Source organism: Balaenoptera physalus (assembly GCF_965194825.1).
Source record: "Balaenoptera physalus genome assembly, chromosome: 4".
In the NCBI taxonomy this organism is placed as follows: Eukaryota; Metazoa; Chordata; class Mammalia; order Artiodactyla; family Balaenopteridae; genus Balaenoptera; species Balaenoptera physalus.
This window is the reverse complement of record NC_138891.1, coordinates 80,044,902-80,057,637: the sequence shown is the minus strand read 5'-3', so window position 1 is coordinate 80,057,637 and position 12,736 is coordinate 80,044,902.

The following is a 12,736-nucleotide window of genomic DNA, read 5'->3' as shown; positions in this document are numbered from 1 at the left end:
TTTGTTGAAGCCAGGTGGGTCTAAATAAAGCAGCATCCCTCAACACTACAGTGGGCCTTGAAACTGTCCAGTGAGCTTGGAGAGTTTTGAAAACTCCTTTGGAGGTGAAGGAGCTTTGGTGGCTTGTGAACCTTCACAGTGATGGATGCAGTTGGGGCACCAGAAAGTGTGAAGGGAAAAGGAGACATGATGAGTTATCTAGGGAAAGGGAGATGGATGACAGGGAGTTGGGAAAAAACATGGCATACTTGCCCACTTACCAAAACTTCACCATTGAGTTACTTTTGCGGCAAATTGACTGTTTCAGGATAAGTCTCCTGACTAGAATGTTACTGAAAAAAAGGGAGACCAAATGAAGAGCAGGTCCTCCTTCAGCCCCCCTGTCCAGGTTTCCTGAGGGCAGGAACTGTGTCTATTTACCTTGGCACCACCCCTGAGGCATAGTAGGCACTCAGTAAATAGTAAGTGAAGGAAATAAATGCATGAATAGGTTTTGGTATACCTGACTAGGATGGCCACTGTTGCCCAATTGACTGCAGAAGAAACAAGAATAAGCTGAGTGAAGAATCCTTTCATAAACCATACTAGCCAGGAGGCAATGTACTAATTATATAAAGTGTGGGCTTTGGCTTTTATCAGATATAGGTTTCAAATCCCACCTCTGGAAATCAAATTTCTCTTATTTAATCTTGATTTTGTTACTTAATCTCTTTAAGCCTTGATCTCATTATCTGATTATTGTCTGTTTTGTGGGGTCATTATACGGGTTAAATCTAAAGAGTTTAGCTTAGTATGTATGTAGCATGAAGTAAATAATCCGTAAGTAGTGACAATTATTGTTATTAGCAATAATAGTAATAGCAGTTATTGTTATAACTATTACCCTCTCCCCCTTTTTAGATCATGATCAAGGTAGAGATTAACAAAGTTGAGAACAATCTTTACTATGATGGCACAATTTACTGCATAAACCGTGGTTTTCTGTTCTGGGCCACGTAATGTTTGGGGGATTAGAATTTGAGAGGTTGGTGTGAACTCTCCTTGCCCTTGGTCTTGACACCCAAGATTTATGCCTATTACCCTGTCTTTCTCCAAGTTATATCAAGACCTCATCCCTCCTAAACTGGACTCCTACCTCCATTCCAGCTACCTCTGATGAAGCACTGCTTTTATTATTTCAAACTATCTCTCTCCTTCCTCTCCTAACCCCATGTCTCTTCATTATCAGATGAAGGTCAATTGCTTAGCCTGGCATGCAGGGTTTTGGATTATTTACATTGCTGAGTCACTGTCAGAGTGGCTTATCCAGTCCGGCCTGGGATGGTTTAAAGTTCTGCCATCTTCCTACCAGCTGTAGTCCAAATATCAAACAACAGTTACTCTCTGTTCCAGGCAGCATTGAAGGCAGAGGGGGCTGTAGTCTTTCAGTCCATCATGAGGAGGAGTCCGCCTCTGTGTTTACAGGAGCCTAGAGTGAATCTGCAGACAGTTTTGTAATTTAAGGTCTACAATTTGGTTATTAGCAGGTTCTTTCCTCTGCCTCAGTGTATTCTTGCTGTAGAATTGATAGATCAATATTAATTGTTAGATTAAGCTTTCCTCAATACCTTTCCCCAAATGAGTCTTTACTGAAGTATGGGCTCTCTTTATTTTGAAGATTCAAATAATGACATGACATTTTTGGATCTGGGTGTCTTTCAGTGAGAGATATAAAAGCATCCTCATGACTACTTCCATTGAATTCACTTCATGTAGGGGTTTTCTCACACCAGTTGAGGTGTTTTCCTTGGTGATTGTTTTGGGAATTTGAGTGGCTATGCATCTTTTATTTATTTATTTATTTTTAACATCTTTATTGGAGTATAATTGCTTTACAATGGTGTGTTAGTTTCTGCTATATAACAAAGTGAATCAGCTATACATATACATATATCGCCATATCTCCTCCCTCTTGTGTCTCCCTCCCATCCTCCCTATCCCACCCCTCTAGGTGGTCAGAAAGCACCGAGCTGATCTCCCTGTGCTATGCAGCTGCTTCCCACTAGCTAGCTATTTTACATTTGGTAGTGTATATACATCTTTTAAATTTTATCCACTTGTTCAGCCTACATTCCATAATTGGGTTGTTTTACCTTTTCATAGATAGCTAGTCATAACAACAACTATAAACAAGCTAAAATACTTCTAGTCCCCAATTTATTCATCTGTAAATACTTATTGAGCACCTCGTGTGTAAGAAGCTGAACTATACATTTGAGATGTATAACCAAAAATAATGGCTAACATTTTTGAGTGTTTTCTCAGTGCCAGGCACTATCCTAGGGGCTTTGTAGTCATTATTTTATTTAATTCTCGTACTCATTCTGTAAGGTATTATCCCCATTTTACAGACAAGAAAACTGAAGTGTGGAAAAATTAAGTAACATGCCACGTCACAGTTATGAAGGGGCTGGATACCAGCATAGTAGAATATGACTCCAAAGTTTATGATTTTGTTGAAATACAATCACTGCCTTCAAGGGATTTATAATATAGTAACAGAGTAAACATGAACCCATAAAATCCCAAATAATCCAATTTAAAATTGGGCAAAAATTCTATAGACATTTCTCCAAAGAAGATCTGTGGATAGTCAATAAATATATGAAAAGATGCTCAATATCTTTAGCAAATGTAAATCAAAACTGAAACAGGAGGTAAGGGGGCAGGGCATTGAAAGAATGACATAGCCCAAGGACATGACATAAACTGATTAGAACCAAATGGGTCCAAGATGGCAGACAAGTCAACTTCCACTAGACCTTGAGCCTCAGTATACCTCACTGTAACACATCAGCACACTAAATGACACGCCCACAGGCACCATGACACTTCCAAGACCAACCTTGATCAAAGAGTGGGCGGTGGCCCAATTCGTGGAAATGCCCGCCTCTTCCCAAAATAGCCGGAATACTCTTCCCACTCATTAGCCTATGAGATTACCCACCCCTATGAAAACTGGCAACCCCATACCCCGGTGCCTTTCTCACCTTCTGAGGTGTCCCACACTCTGTGGAGTGTGTTTCTCTCTAAATAAATCCACTTCTTACCTATTGCTTTGTCTCTCACCGAATTCTTTCTGCGATGAGACATCAAGAACCTGAGCTTCATTAAGTCCTGAAACCAGGTGTGTGATCTCAGTTGGAAGACTGTGGGTTTTGGCCGGGTTCAAGTCCCAGCCGCATGGGTTCAAGTCCCAATCTGGGTTTAGGCTGGGTTTGAGTCCCAGCACATGGGTTCAAGTCCCAATCTGAGGTGCACGGTTTCAAAACCACAAAGAGATACTACTTACAGCTATTAGGATGGCTAAAACCAAAAGGTAGATAATGAGTGCTCACGAGGATGTGGAGAAATTGGAACCCTCATACACTGCTGGTGGGGATGTAAAATGGTGCAGCCACTTTGGAAAACAGTCTGATAGTTCCTCAAAAGGTTAAAAAAATAGAATTACTGTATGACCCAGCGATCCCACTCTTAGGGATGTATCCAAGAGAACTGAAAAAATATATCCAACAAAAACTTGTGCACAAATGTTCATAGCAGCATTATTCATCATAGCCAAAAAGTGGAAACAGCCCAAATTTCTATCAGCTGATGAATGGATTAAAAAACGTGTTTATCCATAAAATAGAATATTATTTAGCAATAAACATGAAGTACTGATATGTATTACAACGTGGGTAAATCTTGAAAACATTATGAGAGAACACATAACTGGAAGAAACCAGTCACAAAAGACCACATGATGTGATTCCATTTAAATGAAACGTCCAAAATAGGCAAATCTATAGAAACAAAAAATAGATTAATGGTTGTCAGGGGCTGGAGAGAGGGGGGAATGGGGAGTGACTGGTACAGAGTTTCTTTCTGGGGTGATAAAAATGTTCTAAAGTTGATTGTGATGGTGGTTGTACAACTCTAAATATACCAAAACCATTGAATTATACACTTTAACTAGGTGAATTGTATGATATGTGGATTTTATCTCAATAAAGCTGTTATAAACCCAAAGCAACTAAAATATTAAGTAGCATTTGGTAACTGTCGAATAGAGGCATAAACAAATACTATGAAAATTCAGAGGAAAGAGACCACTTCAGGCTCCTGCAGTTAGGAAAGTCTTCATTGGGTGGTGGGGTTTTGGTAGAGATGGGATGAGGCATACGAAATTGGAGAGAAAGAAACGAAGAAGGTATTTCTTGAGAAAGAATGGCAAAAACAAGAAGGAAAGCTTATGTCTGGGAAACGGTGAAGGGTCTGATAGCTGATGTGCTTGGTGCTGGTGGTTACAATAGCCTAGTATTGGTGCACTTTGGAGAATAATGGGAGAAAATATTTTAAATTGTAACTTTGTCCCCCAAATCTAAGGTGTACTGTTATTATTTTGTATAAAGGAAGGGTAACGCTTGAAATGATAAGCTGGTCTAGATCATGGTGGGAGAGGTATGAATACCAGGTGAGGAGAGCATCTCTAATTCTTTCCTTACTGGAAGCTCGAAATCCCATTTCCTTTTTAGCTTGTGTAGACATACATGAAAAACTCCCAGGCTTGGGGGAGTCTATGGAGTGTGGCACCTGTAGAAAGAGCTTTATATATGAAGACAAAGTATTCTTCCCCATTTCTCAAGACTGTGGTAACATCAGGATGTTTCTCCTCTGCCTCAGAGGGGAAATCAAATGTATTGGGTTGGCCGAAAAGTTCGTTCGTTTTTTTCCGTAAGATGGCTCTAGTAGCACTTAGTTGTCTTTAACTTCATTCAAAACAATTTTGTTAGATGTATGTGACAGCTGTCATATCAGCGTGCATTTAAAAAAAGACATCAAAATTGGTGAATTTTTGTGTAGCCATTTTCATTTTGAAAATGGAAGATAAAAAGCAACAATTTCAGCGTATTATGCTTTATTATTTCAACAAAGGTAAAAATGAAACCAAAATGCAAAAAAAGATTTGTGCAGTGTATGGAGAAGGTGCTGTGACTGATCGAATGTGTCAAAAGTGGTTTTTGAAGTTTCATGCTGGAGATTTAGGGTAGACCAGTTGAAGTTGATAGTGATCAAATCAAGACATTAATTGAGAACAATCAATGTTATACCATGTGGGAGATAGCTGACATACTCAAAATATCCTATCCAAATCAAGCGCTGAAAATCATTTGCACCAGCTTGGTTATGTTAATCGTTTTGATGTTTGGGTTCCACATAAGTTAAGTGAAAAAAACCTTCTTGACTGTACTTCCTAGGGCGATTCTCTACTGAAATGTAAAGAAAACGTTCCACTTTTAAAACAAATGTGTGATGGGCAATGAAAAGTGGATACTGTACAGTAATGTGGAATGGAAGAGATCGTGGGGCAAGCGAAATGAACCACTACCAACCACACCAAAGGCCAGTCTTCATCCAAAGAAGGTGATGTTGTGTAAATGGTGGGGTTGGAAGGGAGTCCTCTATTATGAGCTCCTTCCAGAAAACCAAATGATTAATTCCAACAAGTACTGCTCCCAATTAGACCAACTGAAAGCAGCACTCAACGAAAAGCATCCAGAATTAGTCAACAGAAAACACATGATCTTCCATCAGCATAACACAAGACCGCATGTTTCTTTGATGATCAGGCAAAAACTGTTACAGCTTGGCTGGGAAGTTCTGATTCATCCGCCGTATTCACCAGACATTGCACCTTCGGATTTCCATTTATTGCAGTCTTTACAAAATTTTGTTAACAGAAAATTTTCAATTCCTTGGAAGACTGTAAAAGGCACCTGGGACAGTTCTTTGCTCAAAAAGGTAAAAAGTTTTGGGAAGATGGAATTATGAAGTTGCCTGAAAAATGGCAGAAGGTAGTGAAACAAAAGGGTGAATATGTTGTTCAATAAAGTTCTTGGTGAAAATGAAAAATGTGTCTTTTATTTTTACTTAAAAACCGAAGGCACTTTTTGGCCAACACAATAGACCAAGCCTCAAGCCCCATAACAGGAATTAGAGAAGTGATATGAACTGATCACAATTATTTCATTCCATTATGTTCCATTCCACAGTTATTTTATTGAGCAACTGCATAAAAAATCTATGTTAGATGTTGTAGGAGCTTTCAAAAAAAAAAAAACAAACGACATTCTTCAACAGTTCATGTTTGTGGGTGTAGCTTTAAGTTCACTTTGACATTTCATGGGTGTTGCCTTCACTCAACCACTAAAGATGATTAGAACTGAGAGGTTCTGGAGATGCAAAGGGAGGAACTAACTGCTTCATTAGCAGTCAGGCGAGGCCAGGGATCCGGGGTAAAGATGCTTCTGGCACTGATCCCCAGCAGGAGACCTCCTGTTTATGTCTTTATCTTACTTGCCAAGTGTTCCCTCAAACCCTTGTCTGTAGTTCACCTGGGTTGCATGCTGAGTGTAAGAACTAGGGCAATCCAGTTCAGACCCAGACCCAGTAATTCATTTGCTGTGGTGATGGGAGAGGGAAAGGCACCCTAATAAAGAGCTGGCCACCACTGAACTTGAGTTTAAAGGTTAATCAGAAAGGCTTTAAACAGGAGACACAAGCCGTACTCATCCCTAAGAGGAAGAGAATAGAGAATAAATCTCATTTGCTCTCCTTCCTGTACCCTCACTCTCTGAACCACATTATGCGTGTAAGTTCTGTCTGTCCATTTCATTATTTTTCCAGTTATAAAGTATTTATTGTAATGTAAATGTAAAAGGTCATTACAGAAGATTCAGAGCTGTGTAATGAAAACAACTAAAATCACACATAATCTGACCATTCAGAAGTAGCCACTGCTGACATTTTGGTGTATTTCTTTCCTTTTCTATATGCACATATTTTTTCCCACAAAGTTGAAATTATGCATGTGTATAAACATATATTAAGTTTTGTATTTTAATTTTTTCACTAAAAATTGTATAGTGAGCATTTTCCATGTTATTATTCTTCAAAAATGTGATTTTTAAAAACTGCGTGTAGAATGATTCTCCAATATTGGACATTATGGTGTTCTACTAGTTCCACTCTTCAGCCATAATGCCTTGCAAGCACTTTTTTGCCAACAAATATAGCCATTAGAAATATTAAATCTCACAAAGTTCTTTGCTGAGCTTTTGCTGCAACAGCTTGGTAATAACAGAATCACCAAGCCTTCTCTCTGGGGACTGCCACACAACCATCCCTCTGAAAGACATGCTGACTCCACCTCACTTGCTTCTCACCTGGCTGATCAGAGGGACCAGCTGTGATACAGGTAAGCTCTTTCAATAAATAGACTATTTATTTGGGAGAAAGTATTGGTTGATTGTGAACTGGAGAGTCAAATGATGGATAATGTGACTGAAGTATTTAGGTATCTACTCCAACTGTATGTGGTCCCTTTACACATATGCCTCTATATCAAGCTAGTTCATAGTCTTCTCATAGTTTTTCTGTAGACGAGAGGTGAAAAGGGTACAAGCCCTGGAGACAGTACCGGGGTGCACTGCTGGAATTGTCTGCTTTGGCAGATTTGATGCTCATCTTTAGTAGCATATGAATTTCTTTCTTCTATTTTTTTCATTTTTCTGTTATAGAGTGAAAATTTGTAAGAATGTTACACCAAATTAAATTTAATTTAGTTAATGCAATAAACACGTATTGGGCCTCTACGACATATGGAACACAATGATGGACATATGAAAGACAAAGAGGACCTAGGCAGGCCCTTAGGGAACTTACAGTCTAGTAGGCATGATAAGATATGCACACACATAACTATAAAACAGAGTAGACCACGTTATAGGGATATTTTTAATGATGAAGAAATGCTCACAAAACACTGTCAAGAGGAAAATTAAACTGGACACTAAACTGTATACAAATTTAGTTCTCTTAAAAAGTACACATACTGAGTATGTGTACATACTACCAAAATGGCAGCAGTGGTTGTCTGGATGGACTTAAAAGTGGTTGTAATATTCTTCTTTATTCTTTTCCATTTTTCTAACATTTTAAAACAATCAATATGTGTTACTATTAGAATCATTAAAAAATACGCTCTATTAAATGTGTGAGAGTACTACATAAAAGTACAAAATACGGTGGAATTATGGAGGAGCGAAGATTATATCTCACTGGGGTGGGGGAATTGGGAAGGCTTTAGGATTTATGTCTTTAATAATGATGCAAAACTTTCAATCTTGGAAATAGATAATGAAATTTCATTGAGTTGAAAAGGCATTTTATATTCCTACAACTTTTTATCTCTATGACATTTGACTACAGTCTCTCTCTATTGACTATCTGTAGCTCTAGTAGCTGCTATCTGGCATATTACCTTTCATATTTTTTATTATTTTAGATATGTCTTTAAAATTTTTTCCTACATATACCACAGAGAGATATTCTCTAAATCAGTAGTTGTCGTCAATCACAGTCATATTCCTAGTCAGAGTATATACTTTTGGCAAAGAATCTTTCCACTTGTCCCACTGACCCCAGAAATGCTTTACTTGGACATTTGCTGGCAGGGGCTCCTCCTTCATCCTCTTGTTCTTCTGAAGACTTCTGTATCTGTTAATATTCAACCCACAGAGCACATATTCTCCAGGGTCCAATAGGTCTCTAGGAAAGAGACTTACTATAATATTCCACAAACCATCTGCTTCATCGGCCATGAGCTTCCTGTTCTTTTGGTGGACACCCTGGGTGATGGGACTTCCCACGGTATGTGGTGACAGTGCAGGGGTTTGTCAAGACAGAATTTAGGTGACGTGACAGGCTTCAGCTAACCTGAAAGATGAGCGTCTTGGTTCTGTGTGACCCTGATGAATTATTTACCCTCTCTATGCCTTATTTTCCTCACTTATAAAATGGAGATAATAAAAAAGAGAAAAAATGGAGATAATAATAGTACCCATTTTATAGGCTTATTTTGAAGATTAAATTTGGCATTTGTTAACATTTGATATATAGTAGCTATTATTAATGTATCACAGACCTGGGGGATTGTGGAGTTTTATTTTTCTCCTTAACAGATTATAGGAAGAGGCAGAATTTTGAATGATAAGTGAGTAGTGGAGGGCAGATGAGGGCGGTGGTGATGGGGGATGTGCCAGGCGAGGAGGCTTTGGACAGCACCATGACTCAGGGATGGCACTGGTGGAACTTGAGGTGTGGGAGAGTAGTCAGAGATGAGACCAGAGAGGGAGACTGCATCCAGACCATAAGATTGCCTTTACCTGCTCTAGATGTACATTTATGTCAGAGCTTCTTGAAGGGGCTGAGTGTTCCCCGAGACCTTTCTCCCACCGCCTCTAGAGATGTCCCAGGCTTGTTAGTACCATTCCCATCAATGTGCAGCCCTGGCTGGGCAGATGTGTTTAGTACTGTCTCTTGGTTATTTTTCTCTGGTTGGGGAAGCATCGCTCCATAACTTCCCAGGTACACCTGTATATCTACTAGTTATATCTCCCCCACTGCTGACTTTCCCCAAGCAACATCCAGAAAAACCAATGACAATTGCTTGGGAAGCTGTCACTGATCCCTCAAACATCATTTCAGAGCTAACTCTGATCCAGATGAATTCAAATGTGACTCACCTCTAGAGATAGATGTGCATATTACAGAAATAGAGTTCCAGGTTCATATAGCAAATCAAACAAATCTGCATAGAATCAGCCTGGGTGAACTTGACTCAGTGGACAATCCCACACAGAATGTTGAAGTGCTGGAAGCCTCTGTCTGCTAAGAGTGCATCTGGTGGGCATGGAGTCTGGCGGTGGTGCCTGTTGTGGGGGCCTTCCTTGGACCCAGCAGGGTTGTGCTGGTTCACACTGTTTCTCAGCTGAAGCAAATTTTCTCCCTTTCTTTTTGTTCCTTACAGAATGTCTTTCTTTTCGGTGACTGTCAACATACTTCTGCTTATTCATAATGTAGATGAGTCACTTTTCAAAAAATCTTTGTGGGTATTTCTGAGAAAACTTTGGGGATAGTGAGGGAAGTAGTGATTTGGAGATTAAAAGAAAATAAGCAAATTACTTAATCTCTCTGAACCTCAGTCTTTTCATTTTTTTTAGATGGGAGTAACAATGTTATATTTGTTTAACCGGAAATGGTGAAGACAGATGGGCAAATATAACAGACCCAAATTGTAAAGCATTCTTGTTTATTCTATTTTCATGTTTCTAAATGAGAAAAGCCTTCCCACCCCCACTGCCAATTTGAATTGCCCATTTGAGGCCATATCTGGATAATTACACCTATTCACATCTATAATTTGAACTCCTCCAATTAAAAAAATCTAGACAGTCCTCCCCACTTCAAGTGCCTGTTAAGTGCTGATTCAGAGTATAGCATCACAGAATATTTGAGATCAGGTCTGTCCTGGAAAATCTGGATGGGCAGTCAACACAGAGTTTGTATAATTTTTATACTCATTTCTTCAAAAATGTTGAGATGAATAGTATATAGATGTTGATAATGTTAATGTAATTCAGCCAGCCAAAAATATATATGTAAAAATTTCTTTAAAAAAACACATATATCCAAAACCTGCAATATAACTACTCAAAAAATGGTCAAACACATTAATAGGTTTTAGGTATATGCAGTGTCTCAGGGACCTATGGCAGTTCTGCCAGTCTTAAAGCTGGCAGAAGCTGGAAGGCATCCTCAGGAGATGCATCCAGAGATCTACTTAGGAGTTAGTGCAAGGCCTGGTCCATCCAGATTATATTTACTGGCTCTTTTCTTTTGATGCTTGGTTCCTGTGTGTGTGTGTGTGTGTGTGTGTGTGTGTGTGTGTGTGTGTGTAGAAGGGAGCAGTAAGGCAAAGTGAGATGGTAATCCACTCATAGTTAGGAACAACCCAACCAAACAGATTAAAGGAATAGGTATATATGTAAGTAAGAAAGAGAAAGGTGTGTTAGTTCTAATAATATCTTATATTTTATAGCAATAGTGACAACCTAATACTAGGTGCTAGGTATTATATTAGGTGTTTTTGATGTAGTATCTTTCTACAGTTTTCAAAGTGTTTTCCCATATTATTAACTTTTTGCTGAGCTTTTGCCTCAGCTTCTTAGGCCTTGGGAAGCTAAAGATACAAACGTCTAGAAATAATACAGATTGAAATAGACAAAAGAGTTACTCAGATTCAAGTAAGACCATCTGCAGACACATCACTCAGAAGTTGGCTTTTATATTACCAATTACATCACTGGCAGATCCTGTTTCATGATTCATTGGCTAGAGCCTTTGGATTCCTGAGTCTGAGACCCCTTTCCCTTGGGGCCAGAAAGTGTACAGCTGTAGCAAGACCTCCTGGATATAAACTGAAAAGCCAGAATCAAGGACCTCTCATATTTTTATGAGAGAGTTTGGGAAGAGGGGCAGCTTACTAAGGTATCCACCCATCTGGTCCACTCCTTCTGTCCCTCTGGAAAATGACTGAACCATATCATATAAAAACAGTCCCTAAGATCCCAAGGTATTTCATAACAGCCCTGGGGCAGGTGTTCTTACCCTAATTATACATAAGGAAACTGAACATAAGAGAGGTTAAGTGACTTGCCCAATTCCAAATGACTAATAAAGAAAACTTAGAACTAGAACTTGGATTTACAAATCTACCAAGATTTTTTTGTACCTGTAATCCACTGCTTCTTGATTATAACCACATCAGACAAATAACAATTTAAGAAGGAAAGCACTAGTGTTTTTGGTATGCAAATCCATCCTTCCAAAGGGTAGAGAAGTTGTTTCTCCCTGCCTCCTTTTTTTCCATTGTCATCTGTCTTTCTTTATATTCATTCAGTCATTTATTTCATCAGTCATTTTTTCACTCATCAAACTTAGAACGAGTGCCTACTGTTAGAAGACAGAACCCAGTTCAGATGGAGGGCTCTGGAGCCAAACTGCCTGGGTTTGAATCATAGCCCTATTTCTCACTAGGCATGTGTCCCTGAACAACTTCACCTCACTCACTGTGCCTTGGTCTTCCCAGTAGTACATTGAGGATAATAGCAGTACCTACCTCGGTGTTAGTATACAGATTAAATGAATTAGTTCAGGAAAAGCTCTTTGAATACACCTAGGACATTGTAAAACTTAATAAATGTTACCCAATGTATTAGTTAGAGTTCTCCAGAGAAACAGAACAAATAAAATCTATATAAGAGATCAAGTGATTATGGAGGTGAGAAGTCCCCAGAACTACAGTGGTCAAGCTGGAGACCCAGGAAAGCCCATGGTATATTTCCGGTGCAAGTCCGAAGGCTCACGACCCAAGAAGAGCCTATGTTTCAGTTCGAGTCTGAGCAGGAAAGGACCAATGTCTCAGTTCAAACAGCCGGGCAGGAAGAGTTCCCTATTACTCAAGGGAGGGCTGGTCTTTTTGTTCTTTTCAGACCTTCAACTGATTGGATGAGGGCCCCCCACATTGGAGAGAACAGTCAACTTTACTCAGTCTACTGATTCAAATGTTAATCTCATCTAAAAACACCCTCACAGACATGCCCAGAATAATGTTTGACCAAATATCTGGGTACCCTGTGACCCAGTCAAGTTGACATAAAATTTACCATTACACCTGATGTTTTTTTACTGTGCCAAGTCCTGTGCTAGGCATTGGTGAAACAGGGTGGTTAAGATATGGTCTCTGCCCTCTGTGTACAGTCTATACCCAGCCCCATCATTAGCCATGTGGTTGCCACTGCTGAAATGAGCA